Source organism: Pan troglodytes, chromosome 14 (genome assembly GCF_028858775.2).
Source record: "Pan troglodytes isolate AG18354 chromosome 14, NHGRI_mPanTro3-v2.0_pri, whole genome shotgun sequence".
Lineage (NCBI taxonomy): Eukaryota > Metazoa > Chordata > Mammalia > Primates > Hominidae > Pan > Pan troglodytes.
The window spans coordinates 116595640-116614651 of NC_072412.2; the positions used below are offsets into that span (position 1 = coordinate 116595640).

The 19012-nt window shown below is 42.4% G+C and overlaps 1 long non-coding RNA gene across 1 annotated transcript in view; it reads left to right on the plus strand.

Annotated features, from left to right (window-relative positions):
* Window positions 1–1164: 1164 nt before the first annotated feature.
* The window catches only part of LOC134808161 (uncharacterized), a 28921-nt gene continuing 11073 nt past the window's right edge, over window positions 1165–19012 (plus strand). Inside the window, exon 1 of the long non-coding RNA XR_010150572.1 lies at window positions 1165–1531. This is a non-coding gene — a long non-coding RNA (uncharacterized LOC134808161). The remainder of the gene's footprint in view (window positions 1532–19012) is intronic.

The window sequence follows — 19012 nt, forward strand, 5'->3', positions numbered from 1 at the left end:
AAAATTGTTAAGGAGAGACCTGAGTAGAGAGACTCCTGAGTGTAACACTTAGTACCCTGAAAGTGTAAGATTTGGACTCCATTTTATGAACATTTTAATCCACGTGATCATTGTTTTGATTGAAATGTCTATATAATTGAGCCTGGTCTTAACATTTCCTTAAATATTCACCATTAGAAGTAGTCTTCTGTGGAAAAAAAAAAAAAAAAAAGGATCTCTTAGTTGGCTGATCTTGGCTTGCTCATTTTAATACTAGGAAAATGATGTTAATTTTTTTAAGAAAGACTTAATGGTGCCATGATTAAGGGTGATGGTTAGTGGTGCTTAAAAAAAACTTCCCTCCCCAATTTTATGATATTTGTGCATTTTAGAAATTTTTGAATATCTATTAAGGAAAGCACTGAGCATGTCACAGATAACCTCTGTTGATATTTTTACATAAACCTTTCTTTTTACTGTGCTTACGACATTTTTAATAAAATAAGATCACATTGTGCAAAGTAAATATGGAGTCCTTTGTAATCTGTATTATTTTAAAACTGAAGTATTAAAGATTATTCCATTCCACTTAATATTATTTTTCTGCATCAGGCATTGGTCTGTGACCCCACATAAGGAAGTGATGGCAGTGATGCCACTGCCCATCAGGAAGGCAGCTGCAGCCTCACACACAACAGCGTTGAACCTTAAGGTCATGGCTGGGAATGTAGACCCGTCCAATGTTCTCAATTTGTTTTCCAGTGAGGGCTCTAGGACGAAATCCTCTTTCATGAGTCATGTGAAAGATGAAATGTGTGGCACTGAGTTTTGTATTCAAAATAGAATAGAATGTTCTAACATCTGTTACGTTGCTGTTTTGCTTATTCTTGTGGAACTTAAGAACAAAGTGAAAACACCTATTGGTTAGTTGCTTTCAAATAAAATGTATTCATCGCTAATTTGTCCTTGTAAAAGCGTACCCATTCCTAATGCAGGTGCACTGGCCGTGTGCACTCCATGGTCCCAGCAGCTCTCGCTCCCTGGACTCCCGCCGTAGTGAGCGTTTACTAAGGACATGTTGATCTGGAAAGACAAACCCAACCCAAAGGAGATTAAGGTACAGGGAATACGTTTGTGGGTCGTTCTTTTCTGAAACAATATTTTACTCCTTTTGCTTCTTTTTAGGGTATCGTGCAGCAGTTTTTGGTGTTACTGACGACCAGCTCTGACGAGAGTCTTCGGTTTCTTAGCTTCAGGCTGGACTTTAACGAGCATTACAAAGCCAGGGAGCCCAGGCTCCGCGTGTCTCTGGGTACCAGGGGGCGGCGCAGCTCCCACACGTGAAGCTCGCGGTCCTCCCAGGGAGCTGCGGGTGATGTTCGTTGCACTGCTAGACACGAAATTCCCATCGACGTCCTGCAGGAACTGCATGCTGCAGGTGTCCTGCCCTTCCGCCCACGAGTGCGCCATGTTTCAGCGGAGCGGCGTGTGGGAGAAGCCACGTCGTGTTGCACACGTCGGAGTCGAATGCATTTGTAAATCACTAAGTCAGGTAGGCTGGCTGCACCGTTCACATATGTCTCTAAAAGTCTTCATCGCCAAAAGATACCATAATTTGCTGAGGCTTCTGAATCTTAAGTGCTCCATGTTATAACTTATATTTGTCACTTTAAAAGAACTGTTTGTTTAGCAAAATCTACGGCAAGGGTATATTTATAAAGTGATAATGTCATTGCTGTTATTTAGCATCCTCTTCAGAAAGTTTTTTTTTGCAATATTATTAGATTAAACTGAAATACATAGAAAACATAGAGAGCATTTTATTATCTTGGTATTCAAGGTTGTAAAGTGTGAAAATTTTTGTATCTTACATATATCTATTCTTTTCTCTCTCCTTTCAAGGTTTACACTTACAGATTTAATTTACTATTCTAGATAACTTCTAAAATAGTACAGAACACGAGTAGGAGTGTTGTGGAACAAAAACATCCTTAAACTTAAATTTCTTGACGCCACCAGCTGAAGCAGTGTGGCAACAGGAATGACTAGAAAGTTAACAAAGTATTTTATTTTTACAATTTTGATGAGCATTATAAAGAAATCGATTTGGATAATGAAGGTTTCTTTTTTCTTTGACTAATTTTTCCTTGTAAATATTTATATACTATTGACCAGATGCTGGGGAGAACGGTCATATCAGTAAAAAGTCACGTCATATCAGCTTGCCTTTATTATGCTGTATAAGTGAAAACTTAGAAAATTGAAAGCAATTATCTTTCAGAGCATTGGCTGTTTTTTGAATAGTCTATTAAGTGAGTCCATTTGCCAGGGGGGCGGGGATTGACAGGATTTAATTCAATGTAGTACAGCATATGAATTATTTAATCATAATTAGAAACCAAGAAATTAGATTTTGTGTGACTTTCGGTGTAGAAGCAAAGGCAATGTCACCACTCAGGTCTCAGGAGCGGTGCTTTAGTTATCTGAATCTGCCTCTGACTCCTTTAGGTGTGGATTCCCTTTAAAACTAAAGGGGCCATCAAGAATCCTGGCCATGCAGAAATGAATTCATGGCAAAGGCCAGAAATTCTTAGGATAGAAACTTAATTTAATTTTAGTTTTCAAGTTCATAAAATCAGAAATTTGAAACAGGTTTTTCTACTGCAAGGTTTTCTAGAAATTATGGCGTATTGTTTATCTTCAAGAGAGGTTTACCAAGGTAATTGACCATGCAGCCAGCTTTTATTTTATTTTATTCAGAGAGTTGTTCCAGAGATTAATCCTCGGTAGAAACCACCCTAGCAAAGGCCCCCCTCAATTTTAGGGATTACGACTCCATTGGAGTGTAGGAGTCACCAGGACTTAGGTCAGATCTGTGGGCCATGGAGGGCTTCCGGGAGGTGCGGCCCTGGGGGGTGCCTGCGGGTCTGGAGGGTGGGAGCTGGGATGGGGTGAGGCCTCTGAGGAGCTGCGTGAGACCCACTCCCGGTCATTGTGGGTGCACAATCAGGCCCCTTAGGGAGCCAGGGCCCCAAAACCCAGCATCAGCCAAACATGGATGACTTGGGGGTTACACACTGGGGTTGTGCGTAAAGGAGAGCTCCTCTCAGGGGTGGGTGCGCCCGGCCCGGGGGTGCCACGTCTTCACCCAGAAAACGAGGCCGAGTCTGCAGGGGCCCTGCTGCATGGATGGAGGTGTGGGTGGTTGGTAGGACCCCAGGCCGGTCTCCAGTAGACCCAGGGGCAGGAGTGCAGGTGCCCTTCCTTCTGGCTTCCACAGTGGGAGGCAGCAGAGCCCGCCGGCTGGAGATAGGGGCCCCCCGCAGTCCAGCCCCCTGCACCTGCAGCACAGGCTCTCGGCGAGGAGGACCAGGCCTGGCTGGAGGCTTCCAGGGCTGCCGGGCCACCCCCAACCCGTCTCTTTTCCTGTGCAGGCCGTGGCCTGTTTTTAAGGCACCTCCTCTTTCTCCATCGTGGCTTCTGGCCCTACCCCCAACGGCACAGGCCACACACCCGGGCATGCAAGCCTCCTCCCGCAGCCGCTTGCTCCGGTCCTGGGGTCTTCTGGCTCTGAGGCCACCCCCGCTCCCCCATCCCTGCTCTGCTCTGAGGTGCCAGCCAGAGCCGCTCAGGGTCCTCCGTCCGGTTTCCCGTGGGCCTAGCAGCAGGGCCCTGGGGCCACCACCCTCACCTCCCTGCCTCCATCTCAGAAACTGAAGCCTGGGAGCCCCCTGGGCCACCTGAGTCGGGGAGACGCAAGCCAATCCCGGGGACGGGCCCCGGCCCCTTCCTAGTGAGGGGCACGCTCTGGTCAATCGTGGGGCAGAGAAATTTGCTTTTTAACATAAAACGTATCCTTTGTCCCTAGAATGACAGGCTACCTCCCTGCCTTATTCTGTGAAGATGTAGTTCTTTTATTAGCAGAGCTTATTCTGAAGGTAGAATAACAATAAATATATAAGCAGTTGGAGAGTAAAATCATTACAGTATTCAAGTCTAAATATATTACAAATGCCAAGTTTTATTGGAAAATTATATATAAAATTCTTATATACATTTTAGTAAGCCTCCATCTTAGTATCTAAAACTTCATCCACTTTAATTACCAGAAGGCCATGTATTTGACTTTTAGAATCAGTTACATTTTCTTTTAAAATAAGTTCTGCTGTGGTTTGAATGTATCCCCCAAAGTACACGTGTTGGAAAATTAATCCCCAATGCAACAGTGTTGAGAGGTGGGGCCTAATAAGAGGTGATTAGATCTGAGGGCGCTAATGTCTTTTGGAGTGAGTGGGTTAGTTATTGAGAGGCTGAATTTGTTATAGAAGTGAGTTTGGCTCCTCTTATGCTCTCTCAAGCACTCTCTTGCCCTTGCAACTTCCACTATGGGATGACACAGCAAGAAGGTTCTCACAAGATGCCAGCACCTTAATCTTGGACATCCCAGCCTCCAGAACTTTAAGAAATAATTTTCTTTTCCTTATAAATTATCTAGTCTGTGGCATTCTCTTATAACAACACAAAATGGACCAAGACAGGTTCCCTTTCTTCTCTGTTGTAAAATGGAAACTTACTAATATTAGTAAGAATGTCTTATGACAAAAACATTATTTTTTTCATTTTTTAGATTTTAAAATGTATTGTAAATTATAAATAATAATTGTATATATTTATAGTGTACAACACGATGTATTGAAATATGTATATATTATGAAATGGCCAATAACATTCTTGACAATTCTATATTAATCTTTCCTTCTTGCTATAAATAGAGGTGTAATCTAACTGTATTAACAATAGCTTATTAAAATCTAGGGAATGTGCTTAAAAGTGAAAGTAGGAGCTGTGATTTAATCTTTTTTGGGAGTTTCTTTTAGTTAGATTTTTAAATTTTGAGACCATTGTAGAGTCACATGAAGTTATAAGGAAAAATACAGAGAGATTCCGTGTATTCTTTATCCAGATTTATCCATGACAACATTTTGCCAAACTATAGTACAATATTACAGGACATGGACATCAATAGAGTCAAGACGAAGGACATTTCCATTACTACCAAGATCTCTCATGGTGGCTTTTGCAGACATACCCACTTCCCTTCCACCTGTGCGGAGGGGTGGCCATCACCACTGCTGTGGCTGCCTGCTGTCTAAGACGTCTGAGCTCCTTGGGGGAAGGGCAGCAGCCAACACTGCAGCTGCAGGGCCTCCCTGCAGGAACTCCAACTCTAGCCAAGGGCTCAGGGACAGAACTCTGATCTCCCTGGTTCTGATTCCCTAGGGGGAGGGGTGGTTGTAGTCGCTGCAAACCAGCAGACTTAGTCTGTCCTTCTGCTAGCTCTGAGGAATCTGGGCAGCCCAGAAGTGTGGGTTTCCCCCAGCACAGCACACCCCCTCCACCAAGGGACAGCCAAAGTGCCTCATTAAACGAGTACTGTTTCCTGTGCTACCCAACTTGGTGAGACCCTCTGCCCCCATCAGGGGTTGTCAGACATGCTATATACAGGAGCATTCCTACTGGCATCAGGTCGGTGCCCCTCGAGGTCAGAGATCCCAGAAGAAGGAGCAGGCACCCATCTTTGCTGTTTTCCAGCCTCTTCGAGTGATATCTCAGGTGCAGGAGTAAACCAGATGAATAGGGCCTGAAGTGAACCCTCAGCAAACTGCAACATCCCTACAGAAACGGGCCCTGACTATTGAAAGAAAAACAAACAAACATGAAACAACAATAGCATCAACAAAAAAAGTCCCCACAAAAACCTCATCCAAGGGTCAGCAGCCTTAAAGATTGAAACTAGACAAACTCATGAAGATGAGAAAGAATCAATGAAAAAAATGCTGAAAACCCAAAAAGCCAGAGTGCCTTTTCTCCTCCAGATGATTGCAACACCTCTGCAGCAAGGGTGCAGAACTGGACAGAGGATGAGATGGACAAATTGACAGAAGTAAGCTTCAGAAGGTGAGTAATAACAAACTTCGCTGAGGTAAAGAAGCATGTTCCAACCCAATGCGAAGAAGCTAAGAACCTTGATAAAATGTTGAAGGAGCCGTTAACTAGAATAACCAGTTTAGAGAGGAACATAAATGACCTGATGGAGATGAAAAACACAGCTTGAGAACTTCGTGGAGCACACACAAGTATCAGTAGCCAAACCAATCAAGAAGAAGAAAGAATATCAGAGATGGAAGACTATATTACTGAAATAAGGCAGGCAGACAAGATTAGAGAAAAAAGAATAAAAAGGAACAAACAAAACCTCTGAGAAATATGGGACTATGTAAAAAGACCGAACCTGTGACTGACTGGAGTACCTGAAAGAGATGAGGAGAATGGAACCCAGTTGGAAAACACACTTCAGGATACTATCCAGGAGAACTTCCCCAACCTAGCAAGACAGGCCAACATTCAAATTCAGGAAATACAGAAAACCCCACTAAGATAACCCCACTAAGATACTCCATGACACACAATCATCAGATTCTCCAAGCTCGAAATGAAGGAAAAAATGTTAAGGGCAGCCATAGAGAAAGGCCAGGTCACCTACAAAGGGAAGCCCATTGGACTAACAGCGGATCTTTCAGCAGAAACCCTACAAGCAGAAGAGAGTGGGGGCCAATATTCAGAATTCTTAAAGAAAAGAGTTTTCAACCCAGAATTTCATATCTGGCCAAACTAAGCTTCATAAACAAAGGAGAAAGAAAATCCTTTTCAGACAGGCAAATGCTGAGGAAATTTGCCACCACCAGGGCTGCCTTGCAAGAGCTCCTGAAGGAAGCACTAAATATGGAAGGGAAAAACTGGCACCAGCCACTCCAGAACACACAAAAATATAAAGACCAATGATACTATGAAGAAACGGCATCAACTAGTGTGCAAAATAACCAGCTAGCATCATGATGAAAGGATCAAATTCACACATAACAATATTAACCTTAAATATAAACAGGCTAAATGCTCCAATTAAAAGAAACAGATTGGCAAATTGGATAAAGAGTCAAGACCCATCAGTGTGTTGTATTCAAGGGACCCATCTCACATTCAAAGATACACATAGGCTCAAAATAAAGGGATAGAAGAAAATTTACCAAGCAAATGCAAAGCAGAAAAAAAGCAGGGGCTGCAATTGTAGTCTCTGACAAAACAGACTTTAAATGAACAAAGATCAAAACAGACAAAGAAGGGCATTACATAATGGTAAAGGGATCAATTCAACAAGAAGAGCTAACTAATATATGCACCCCATACAGGAGCACCCAAATTCATAAAACAAGTTCTTAGAGACCTACAAAGAGACTTAGACTCCCACCCAATAATAGTGGGAGATTTTAACACCCCACTGTCAATATTAGACAGATCAATGAGACAGAAAATTAACAAGGATATTTAAGACTTGAACTCAGCTCTGGATCGAGTGGACCTAATAGATATCTACAGAACTCTCCACTTCAAAACAACAGAATATACATTCCCCTAGTGTCACATCGCACTTACTCTAAAATCAACCACATAATTGGAAGTAAAACACTCCTCAAAAAATGCAAAGGAACTGAAATAATAACAAACAGTCTCTTGGACCACAGTGCAATCAAATTAGAACTCAGGGTTAAGAAGCTCTCTCAAAACCACACAACTACATGGAAATTGAACAACCTGCTCTTGGGTAAATAATGAAATTCAGGCAGAAATCAAGAAGTTCTTTGAAACCAATGAGAACAAAGAGACAATGCACCAGAATCTCTGGGACACAGCTAAAGCAGTGTTAAGAGGGAAATTTATAGCATTAAATGCCCACATCAGAAAGCTGGGAAGATCTGAAATCAACATCCTAACATCACCATTAAAAGAACTAGAGAAGCAAGAGCAAACACATTCAAAAGCTTGCAGAAGACAAGAAATAACTAAGATCAGAGCAGAACTGAAGGAGATAGAAACATGAAAAACCTTCAAAAAATCAATAAATCCAGGAGCTGGTTTTTTGAAAAGATCAACAAAATTGATAGACCGCTAGCAAGACGAATAAAGAAGAAAAGAGAGAAGAATCAAATAGACACAATAAAAGATGATAAAGGGATATCACCATTGACCCCACAGAAATACAAACTACCATCAGAGAATGCTATAAACACCTCTATGCAAATAAACTAGAAAGTCTAGAAGAAATGGATAAATTCCTGGACACATACACCCTCCCAAGACTAAACCAGGAAGAAGTCAAATCCCTGAATAGAACAATAACAAGTTCTGAAATTGAGGCAGTAATAAATACCCTACTAACCAAAAAAAGCCCAAGACCAGACGGATTCACAGCCAAGTTCTACCAGAGGTACAAAGAGGAGCTTGTACCATTTCTTCAGAAACTATTCCAAACAATTGAACAGGAGGGACTCCTTCCTAACACATTTTATGAGGGCAGCATCATCCTGATGCCAAAACCTGGCAGAGACACAATAAAAAAAGAAAAGTTCAGGCCAATATCCCTGATGAACATCAGTGCAAAAATCCTCAATAAAATACTGGCAAACCGAATCCAGCAGCACATAAAAAAGCTTATCCACCATGATCAAATTGACTTCATCCTTGAGATGCAAGGCTGGTTCAATATACACAAATTGATAAACGTAATCCATCACATAAACAGAACCAATGACAAAAATCACATGGTTATCTCAATAGATGCAGAAAAGACCTTTGATAAAATTCAACATCACTTCATGTTAAAAATGATCACTAAACTAGGTACTGTTGGAACATATCTCAAAATAATAAGAGCCATTTATGACAAACCCATAGCCAATATCATACTGAATGGGCAAAAGCTGGAACCATTCCGTTTGAAAACCAGCACAAGACAAGTATGCCCTCTCTCACCACTCCTGTTCAACACAGTATTGGAAGTTCTGGCCAGGGCAATCAAGCAAGAGAAAGAAATAAAGCGTATTCAAATAGGAAGAGAGGAAGTTAAATTGTCTGTTTGCAGATGACATGATCCTATATTTAGAAAACCCCACTGTCTCAGACCAAAAACTCATTAAACTGATAAACAGCTTCAGCAAAGTCTCAGGATACAAAATCAATGTGCAAAAATCACAAGCACTCTTATACACCAACAATAGACAAGCAGAGAGCCAAATCATGAATGAACTCCCATTCAAAATTGCTAAAAAGAGAATAAAATACCTAGGAATACAGCTAAGAAGGGATGTGAAGGACCTCTTCAAGGAGAACTGCAAACCACTGCTCAAGGAAATAAGAGAGGACAAAGACAAATGGAAAAACATTCCATTCTCATGGATAGGAAGAATCAGTATTGTGAAAATGGCCATACTGATCAAAATAATTTATAGATTCAATGTTATTCCCATCAAACTGCCATTGACATTCTTCACAGAATTAGAAGAAAAACTACTTTAAAGTTCATATGGAACCAAAAAAGAGCCTGCATAGCCAAGACAATCCTAAGCAAAAAGAACAAAGCTGGAGGCATCACATTACCTAACTTCAAGCTATACTACAAGGCTACAGTAACCAAAAGAGCATGGTAGTGGTACCAAAATAGACATATAGATCAACGGAACAGAATAGAGACCTCAGAAACAAGACCACACATCTACAACCACCTGATCTTTGATGAACCTGACAAAAACAAGCAATAAGGAAATAATTCCCTATTTAACAAACAGTGCTGGGAAAACTGGCTAGCCATATGCAGAACACTGAAACTTGTACCCCTTCCTTACACCTTATGCAAAAATTAACTCAAGATGGATTAAAGACCTAAATGTAAAACCCAAAGCCATAAAAACCCTAGAAGAAAACCTAGGTAATACCATTCAGGACATACCCATAAGCAAAAATTTTATGATGAAATCGTCAAAAGCAATTGTAACAAAAGCTAAAATTGACAAGTGGGATCCAATTAAACTACAGAGCTTCTGCACAGCAAAAGAAACTGTCATCAGAGTGAACAGGCAACCTACAGAATGAGACAAAAATTTTGCAATCTATCCATCTGACAAAGGTCTAATATCCAGAATTTACAAGGAACTTACACAAATTTACAAGAAAAAAAACAAGGAACCTCATCAAAAAGTGGCCAAAGGACAGACACTTCTCAAAAGAAGACATTTATGCAGCCAACAAACATATGAAAGAAAGCTCAACATCACTGATCATTAGAGAAATGCAAATCAAAACCACAGTGAGATACCATCTCATGCCAGTCAGAATGGCAATGATTAAAAAGTCAAGAAACAACAGGTATTGGTGAGGCTGTGGAGGAATAGAAAGACTTTTACACTGTTTTTGGGAATATAAATTGGTGCAACCATTGTGGAAGACAGTGTGGCGATTTTTCAAGGATCTAGAACCAGAAATACCATTTGACCCAGCAATCCCATTACTGGGTATATACCCAAAGGAATATAAATCATTCTACTATAAAGATATATGCACGCTTATGTTTATTGCAGCACTATTCACAATAGCAAGGATATGGAACCAATCGAAATGCCCATCAATAATAAACTGGATTAAGAAAATGTGGTACATATACATCATGGAATACTATGCAGCCATAAAAAGAAATGAGATCATGTCCTTTGCAGGGACATGGATGAAACTGGAAGATATCATCCTCAGCAAAGTAACACAGAAGCAGAAAACCAAACATCGCATGTTCTCATTCAGAAGTGGGAGTTGAACAATGAGAACACATGGACAAAGGGAGGGGAACAACACACACCAGGGCCTGTCAGTCGGGGAGGCGAGGGGAGGGAGAGCATCAAGACAAACAGCTAATGCATGTGAGGCTTAAAACCTAGGTGATGGGTTGATAGGTGCAGCAAACCACCATGGCACACGTATACCTATGTAACAAACCTGCATGTTCTGCACTTGTATCCTGGAATTTAAACAATTAATTAATAAATAAAAACAAATTAAAAAAAAAAACTTCACTCATAGGCTTTTAAAAGTCCTACAAAGCTATTACGAAAGTTTTGAAAAAGCTGTGCTTTGAAGAAAGAAGAATACATAAATTTTAAAAGATGTGTTTTTTACACACATTTTTGGACAATAAACGTGTACTTCACACTTTATGCTTTCCACCCAATCTGTTCCACACCTATTAGTTCCCAACACCTGGTGATATTTGGGAAGAAAAAAAGATTGCACTTTAATTCTGACCTAATCCACATATGGCATTCCAGTTGTTTTAGGAGAGGTAGACCATGACCAGACTGTGCTGAGCTCCCAGGCTAGGACAAGCAAGTGTTGGCAGGCACACCTAGGACCCATCCTCTGCTGGGGGCGTCCTGCCTTAGGTTTTCCCTAGGGTGCATTCTCGAGGTGGGAGTCACAGCCCGGCATTTGGGAGGATGAGAAGTTGTCTGTCTGTTCCTCACTTTTTCACGCCCTCTCCTCTCTTGGGAGTGCAGACCCATCATTAGCTGTGAAGTCATGCAGCCCTGTGCAGCCCTACCGATCACTTTCCTCTTCCCTGTGCCTTCCTGGCTGTGTGAGGGAGGGTGCCAGGGCATTAAGCCTGTGAAGCAGCCACTGCCCAGCAAGTATAACTGTGCCTTCTGACCAGGGCCCTGACTCAGTGCATCACCAGTCCCTAGCATGAGACCTGGTACTGGTGTGGCAGCTGTCATGTTGGTGTTGGGGAAGAGGTACAGCATGCTGGCCAGAGGCATGGCTCTGACCCCTGCCCAGCCCAGGGTTCACCCCTGGCTCTCCTCTCCAAGGCTGGAACAGATTTTGCTTAACTTCCCTTTGCCTCAACTTTCCTGTCTATACAATGAGGATGTTCCTGCTGCTATAGACTGAATCGTGTCCTACCCAAATTCATGTGTTCAAGCCCTAACCCTTAATGTGACTGCATTTAAAATAGGACTTCCAGGAGGCAATGAAGGTTAAATGAGGGCCTAAGGATGGGGTCCTAGTCCTACAGGATTGGTGCCATATAAGGAGAGGTTTCCTCTCCATGCTCACACGTCAAGGAAAGGCCATGTGAGGACAGTGGGAAGGTGGCCGTCTGCAAGCCAGGAAGAGAGCCCTCACCAGGAGCCAACCCTGCTGGGTCTTAGTCTTAGGCTTTCCAGTGTTCAGAACTGTGAGGAAACAAATGTCTGTTGTTTCAGCCACCCAGTCTGTGGTGTTTGTTACTGCAGCCTGAGCTAGGTCACCTGCCCTGTAGAACCACTGGGAGATGTGAGATGAAGGTGGCCTAGCACCTGGCACAGGGTACATCTTGCAGGGTGGCTCTTACTCCCACAAGAGCTAGCTTCAGAGTCTCTAAGTCCACTGTACTCCCAGGATCATTTTCTCATCTGTCCCTTTTACGACAGGTGTGAGGCTAAGAGAAAGTTCTGTGGAGACTGAAAAGCCATGTGCACCTGTAAAGCCCAGGTGAGGCCTGGACTCAGACCCACTACAGTATGCAGAGGTGGATCACTAGTTCTGCCTTTCTATGGACACCCCAGGGGCTCTGAAGTAGACTTTGAAAGGAGCGTTAGGGTAGAGGGACAGCTCTCTAATCCCTGAGAACTCAGAGAACTGATTTGAAGTAGGGGAGACAGAGGAAGGATGTCCATTATTCTTCAGAACACAAAGTTAGATTAAAAGGGCTACTGGAGTAGCCCCTGTTCCAGCCCTCATGTTAATTCTTTAAAGAACTTGCAGTAAGTTCAGCTTTCAGAAAGCTGTTCACTGTTTGTCTATTTATTTCTTTCTTTTATGTATTAATTTGTGAATATCTGCTATGAACAGCTCTAGGTAGATGCTGGGAGTAGAATGTGGAGGAAAAGAGAAATTATCTCTGCCATGTGGAATGCAGAGACTATCAATAATACTGCAAATAAAAATATGATGACAAATTATGATAAGTTCTATGAAGGGGAAAAATAGAACTATGAGTGGGGACTTGAAGGGAAAGCCACTTTAGCTTGGTTGTTCTGGGAAATCATCTTTGAGGGAACAGAATGTGAGCCAAGGCCTAAAGGACAAAGTGGAGCCGTGAGCACATGTGACATTCTGTGGAGACCATAGGGACATGGTGAGAGAGTCTGAAAAAGACAAATGCAACTAAATAAGCAAAAAACACCTTAGAACTCCAGAAGTTGTAGAAAATGAATAGAAATGCAAATGATCTTGTCCATAGAAATGCAGATTGTGTCCAGTAGAATGCAATTAATTATTGCCCTGTGGATAGTGACCAGTTTTGCATCTATTTATAAATTCATTTCTATATTCTTTGTAGGACCTGAAATGCGGCCGTCATTTATACTCACAAACAACTGTATAAATATGACTAGAGTCATTCCTTACATGACTATAAAACTTTGAATTCTTCTTTGTAACATCTCTATGTCTGAACATCTGAGCACTATATGTCTTGTGATTGTTTGTGCACAATTCAAAGCAGTCTTTACCTCTTGTGGGAGTGTGTAAATGTTTTCTTATCTCTGGATGGTTGTACAGCAAAATAAACTTTAGATCACAGCCAAATATTGGGAGATCAGGGATTCTCTGGATAGAAGGGAACTCCCAGGCCTCAGCAAATTGTCCTGTTGGTTTGAGCCATAAAGATAGCTTTATGAGATCGCTCAAATTGAGTTAATTAAGGTATAATTTGTGGACACTTAGATGATTTCTAAGTAAGATAGAATATGAAACACTGATTACTGAGCATAATTTAAGTTTATATACTTTTGCTTATTTTTATAAGCTAGATAGAGGCTACATCTTTGGGTCATGCTGATGAACTAAGCACGGTAGGAGATTTGTCAAAGGTCAGGGGCACTTCCACTCAGAGTCCCTTTGTGGTTGCCCAATTGTAAACCAAGAGGTATCTGAGACAGTTCTCAGTCAACTTAGAAAGTGTATTTTGCCAAGGTTAAGGACATGCCCGTGACACAGCCTCAGGAGGTCTTGATGACATTTGCCCAAGGTGGTTGGGGGCACAGCTTGGTTTTATACATTTTAGGGAGACACAAGGCATCAATTAATATGTGTAAGGTGCACATTGCTTCGGTCTGGAAAGGCGGGACAGCTCAACTTGGGGAGGAAACATCCAGGTCATAGGTAGTTAAGAGACAAATGATTGCATTCTTTTGAGTTTCTGATTAACCTTTAACTGAATGCACAATTTATAGGAATAGTCATTTATGCCTTAGTCTGGCTTAGTGAAACAAGAGGGCAAAGGAAGCAATCAGATATGCATTTGTTTCACGTGAGCAGAGGGATGACTTTGATTTCTGTGTGCCCTTCATCCACAAAGAATTTCCTTGTGGGCAAATTGTGAGGGAGGTATGTAGCTTTTTTTATCTTGGTACCTATCTTATTTAGGAATAGAATGGGCGGCAGGTTTGCAGCTCCCAGCTTGTCTTTTCCCTTTGGCTTAGTGATTTTGGGGTTCCAAGATTTATTTTCCGGCCGGGCGTGGTGGCTCATGACTGTAATCCCAGCACGTTGGGAGGCCGACGTGGGCGGATCATCTGAGGTCGGGAGTTTGAGACTAGCCTGACCAACATGGAGAAACCTCGTCTCTACTAAAAATACAAAATTAGCTGGGTGTGGTGGTGCATGCTTGTAATCCCAGCTACTTGGGAGGCTGAGGCAGGAGAATCGCTGGAACCTGGGGGGCAGAGGTTGTGGTGAGCCGAGAGCACACCATTGCACTCCAGCCTGGGCAACAAGAGCGAAACTCAGTCGCAAAAAAAAAAAAAAAAAAAAAGATTTATTTTCCTATCACAGTATTGATAAGTTAAATTATAAAATATCTTAAGTTTAAGGAGCTCTGTCTGGCTTACAGAAATAAATAAGCACTTATATAAAGTGAAAATTTCTAAAACTTCAAAAAAATAAGGAAATTGAACTTCATTAATGAAAGCATGCTTTAAATGTGGTGTGTGTGTGTGTGTGTGTGTGTACAAAATCCAATTCAGAAGTGTTCTAAGAATTCAAGTTTAAAGAATAAGCAAAACTTTGGTAAATGAGACTAATTCAATCCAGTCTAAAATCTAGTTTTAAAACAGCTCTCCCTGATTTATCAATGTTAAGTAGAATACCTAACTACTTGGGTTTATTCTTCCTAAACTAAAACAAGTTTACTGATCAAATCGGCTAATATTGCTCCCTTGTAATATACAAGATTATAAAAAAAGTAAGTTTTTCAGTAAATGGAATCCTTATTCTGATGAGCTGTTCTCTTCAATGGCTGTTATGTTGCACCGTCAGCTTGAAAATAGTTTTCAAGATCTTTACATAACCTAAGATCTTAGAGTGATTTCAAACTGAATTAATTAAGGTGTAATTTGTGAATACCTGGATGATTTCTAAGTAAGATAGAATATTGAAACCCTGATTACTGAGCATAATTTTAAGTTTATATACTTTTGCTTATTTTTATATGCTAGATAGAGGCAATATCTTTGGGTCATGCTAATAAACATGTTCATTTTTACCACATTGGAAAGGGATGTGTCTGGCTTGTAGAAAGTGGTATGAAGACATTGCTAGGATGCTAACATGTTCAGGTATGACAGGCAGTGAAACAGAACTCTCGGGATATTCAGATCTAGAGAGAGAGATTTCATATAGGGAACTGGCTCCCATGATCATGGAGGCTGACGAGCCCAAGGTCTGCAGTCGACAACCTGGAGACCCAGGAGAGCCCCTCCTGCGGTATAAGTTCCAGGCCAAGCTGTCAGGTTTGAGACCCCAAAAGGGCCGATGTTTCAGTTTGAGTCCAACGGCAGGACAAGACCGATGTTCAGCCCAAGGTAGTGAGGGAAAGGAGTTCCCTTTTAGTTGGCACGGGCAGGGGGCAGTCTTTTTTTGTCCCATTCAGGCCTGAACTGGTTGGGTGAGGCCACCCGCATTGTGGAGGGCCATGTGCTTTGGCCAGTCCACGGATTCAAATGTTAGTCTCAACCGGAAACACCTTCACGGACACACCCAGAGTAACGTTTGACTAAATACAGGGTAGCCTGCGGCCCAGTCAAGATAGCACACAGAATTCAGCACCACCCTAGCCCCCAGGTTTCTATTCTGAAATATAGGTGAATACACTCATAGCAGCAACAGCAGGGAGACGCATCCAGGCCTGCCTGTGGTTTTGGTAAGGAGAAAGGTAGTTTTGTCCTCAAATGGTGGTTTTACCTTTTTGATCTCTGGGCACCTTTAACACTCTTAGAACTTAACAAAGACCTCAGCTTCTGTTTATGTAGGTCATAGCCATATTTATTACATTCAACACTGAGGTTGAGAACTTTTAAAAAAATATGTATTGTTTCACTGGAAAGCAGCAATAATAAACACATTGCATGTTAACATAAATGAAATCTCAATATTATTGCAAAATCAATTTTGACCTCGTAGACCCTCTGAGATCTGTTTCAGGATATTTAGGATCATCATGAAGGACAAAAATTGGAAAAAGATTTTTATTTGCCTGAGTTTATGATATCTGAATCTGAAAATAAAGGCTTTGAAATGTGTAAAATCTCAGCGAGGGCCACTGAATTTTGATGGGCTTGCCCCGTGGTGACTGTTTCCGACCTTTCCCTACAATATGCAGGGTCATCTTCCCTTCTCAGTCACCCTCGATGTCTGAGTGGGCTTCTCAGCCTCCATGGTCACCAGGTGACATCCAAGCATCCTGCCTGCCTTCCCCAGGAATCCTGCTAGGTGGATTTGGCCACAATCCCCCATGGCCCTGAGATTTCCGCTTACTCATTTTCCATCCACTGACCCCACCCTACTCCTTAGCTACAAATTCCAAGTGCTTGTGCTGTCATCAGAGCTGAGCTCATCTCCCTCCACTGCGAGACCCACAGCAGCAGTCCCTGAACCTGTGGCCACTGCCCTTGAGTAAATTCTGCTTTCCCTCTTCAGCAAGTATCATTGGATCATTTTTCTCTTTCGCCGTAGCTTTAGCTGAGTAATTGGAAGTTTCAAGCCTTCAAAAACACAAGAAACGCCTGCTGTACCCTACTTGCAGGGATGTGTAGAATCAGGTGCAATAATGTGAATCAAAGTATATTTAAATATTGTGGAAGTAAAAGGAGACCACTCAGACGAGAAACGCAGAACCTATCATTCGGAGCTTGCTGTAGCGAGGGCATCAGCTGCCGTCTCAAGAGTTTGAGAGGTACTGGAAGGCAGGCAGGGGAGTGGGAGAGATTTATGATGAAGACAAGGGGAGGCTCCTGCAGGCACGCCCTGAAGGTGGCTGTTGGCCTGAGGATGCTGCAGGCTGTGGCTGAATGAGGCACGCCGTGTGACTGGTGAGGGAGCGTGTTTGGCTCTCTATTCTTGCTCCTGAGTTGGAAGTAGGGACAAAAATTTGGGAAATTATTAATCTAGTGTGGACCATCGGGCCGATTGTTCCAGAATTATTGTTTGCAATCTGACTTCCTGCAAGTTTGACCTGCATTAGACGGCTGCCCAGGCTGGGCTTTGTGTCTCCACCCGGAGCTGGCTTCCGGGGCAGCAGCTGCAGGCTGTGTGTCCAAGCTCTGTTTTTATGTCTGCCCTGGCCACTGTCCATGTGTACACTTCGTTTCTCCACATGTATTAAAGTACTAATAATAATTCCTAATATGTGACTAAACTGATTTATGACATTAGTGTCCAATATTTCTGAAAATAGAGTATTTTTAAGCAAAATTCCAAAATATTAATTGAACTAAATAGACACTTTCCCAGAAACTTCCTTCAGAAAGCAACAGCTGCTGCTATTTAAAGATTTCCCTGAAATCAACTGCCCGGAAAGTTGAGCTGGTTTAATTGTGAGGTCCTCCGGGCTCGGGCTCAGCACAGAGGGTGGGAGCAGGAACAGGTGGCTGGACTCAGTGCCCAGGCCACTCTGTGCCCGGTGCCTGATTCTTCTATCAGAAGTCACAGAATTGGGAAGGAGCTCAAAAAGGGGCTTGTCCGGACCTCTCCCTGGAAGAGTACGTCTACATTATTTGTTAAGCAGTTCTACTGAGACCACAATCATCTTACTTGGCAGCTGATTGTGGATTCTAACTTCCAGAAAAGTCAAGTGGGAGGAGAAATTACATGAGGAGCCAAAGGCAGCCATGGGAACAAGGCAGGGAGTCTGTCTGTGGGACTGAAGGCTCCACACGAAGACGTCGCGACTGTTCTGGAGCCTTCGCTGGCTGAGGCTGAGTCATAGGAGACTGTACTGTCAGCGGGAGACCTCCCACCAGGCCTGAATTGGCCGACCTCACAGTAACACACACTCAAAAGCCCTTGGCTAAACACTCTTATTCCTGTCCTCTCTTTAAGACTTCACTTTCTTAGCAGCAGGTGTTGCCAAGGGATTTTGTTATTTTTAATAGCTTTATGGGATATGTAATAGTCTGTTTTCACACCGCTAAAAAGAGCTACCTGAGACTGGGTAATTTATGAAGAAAATACGTTTAATCACCTCAAAGTTCCATAGGCAGTACAGGAAGCATGGCTGGGAGGCCTCAGGAAACTTGCAATCATGGTAGAATGCAAATGGGAAGGAAGCAAGTCTTTGTATGGTGGGGCAGGAGACAGAGAGAGAGCAAAAGGGGAAGTGCTACACACTTACAAACCACCAGATCTCGTGAGAACTCACTATCCTGAGAGCAGCACGGGGGAAAGTGTCCCCATGATACAATCACCTCCCACCAGGTCCCTCCCCCAACACCGAGGATTACAATTCAGCATGAGATTTGGGTGGGGACACAGAGCCAAACCATATCAGGGTGCAAGTGCATACATAGCTTGTGTAGTGGTGAAGTCAGTGCATTTAGAGCATCCATTACTAGAATGACATGTTGTACCCATTCAAATATTATTTTTAATGCACTTTAGAAAATCTCAAGCATATATAAAAATTGTCACTTGCACTACAATAAAATGCTTCCCCTCACCCTAACCATTTGAGAATAAGTTGAGGTCATGATGTTCCACCGCCCCCAAATGGCCTCAGTGTACATTTTTTATGCATTTTTTATGAGGGGTTTCTCTCACACAGTTACAAAATGCC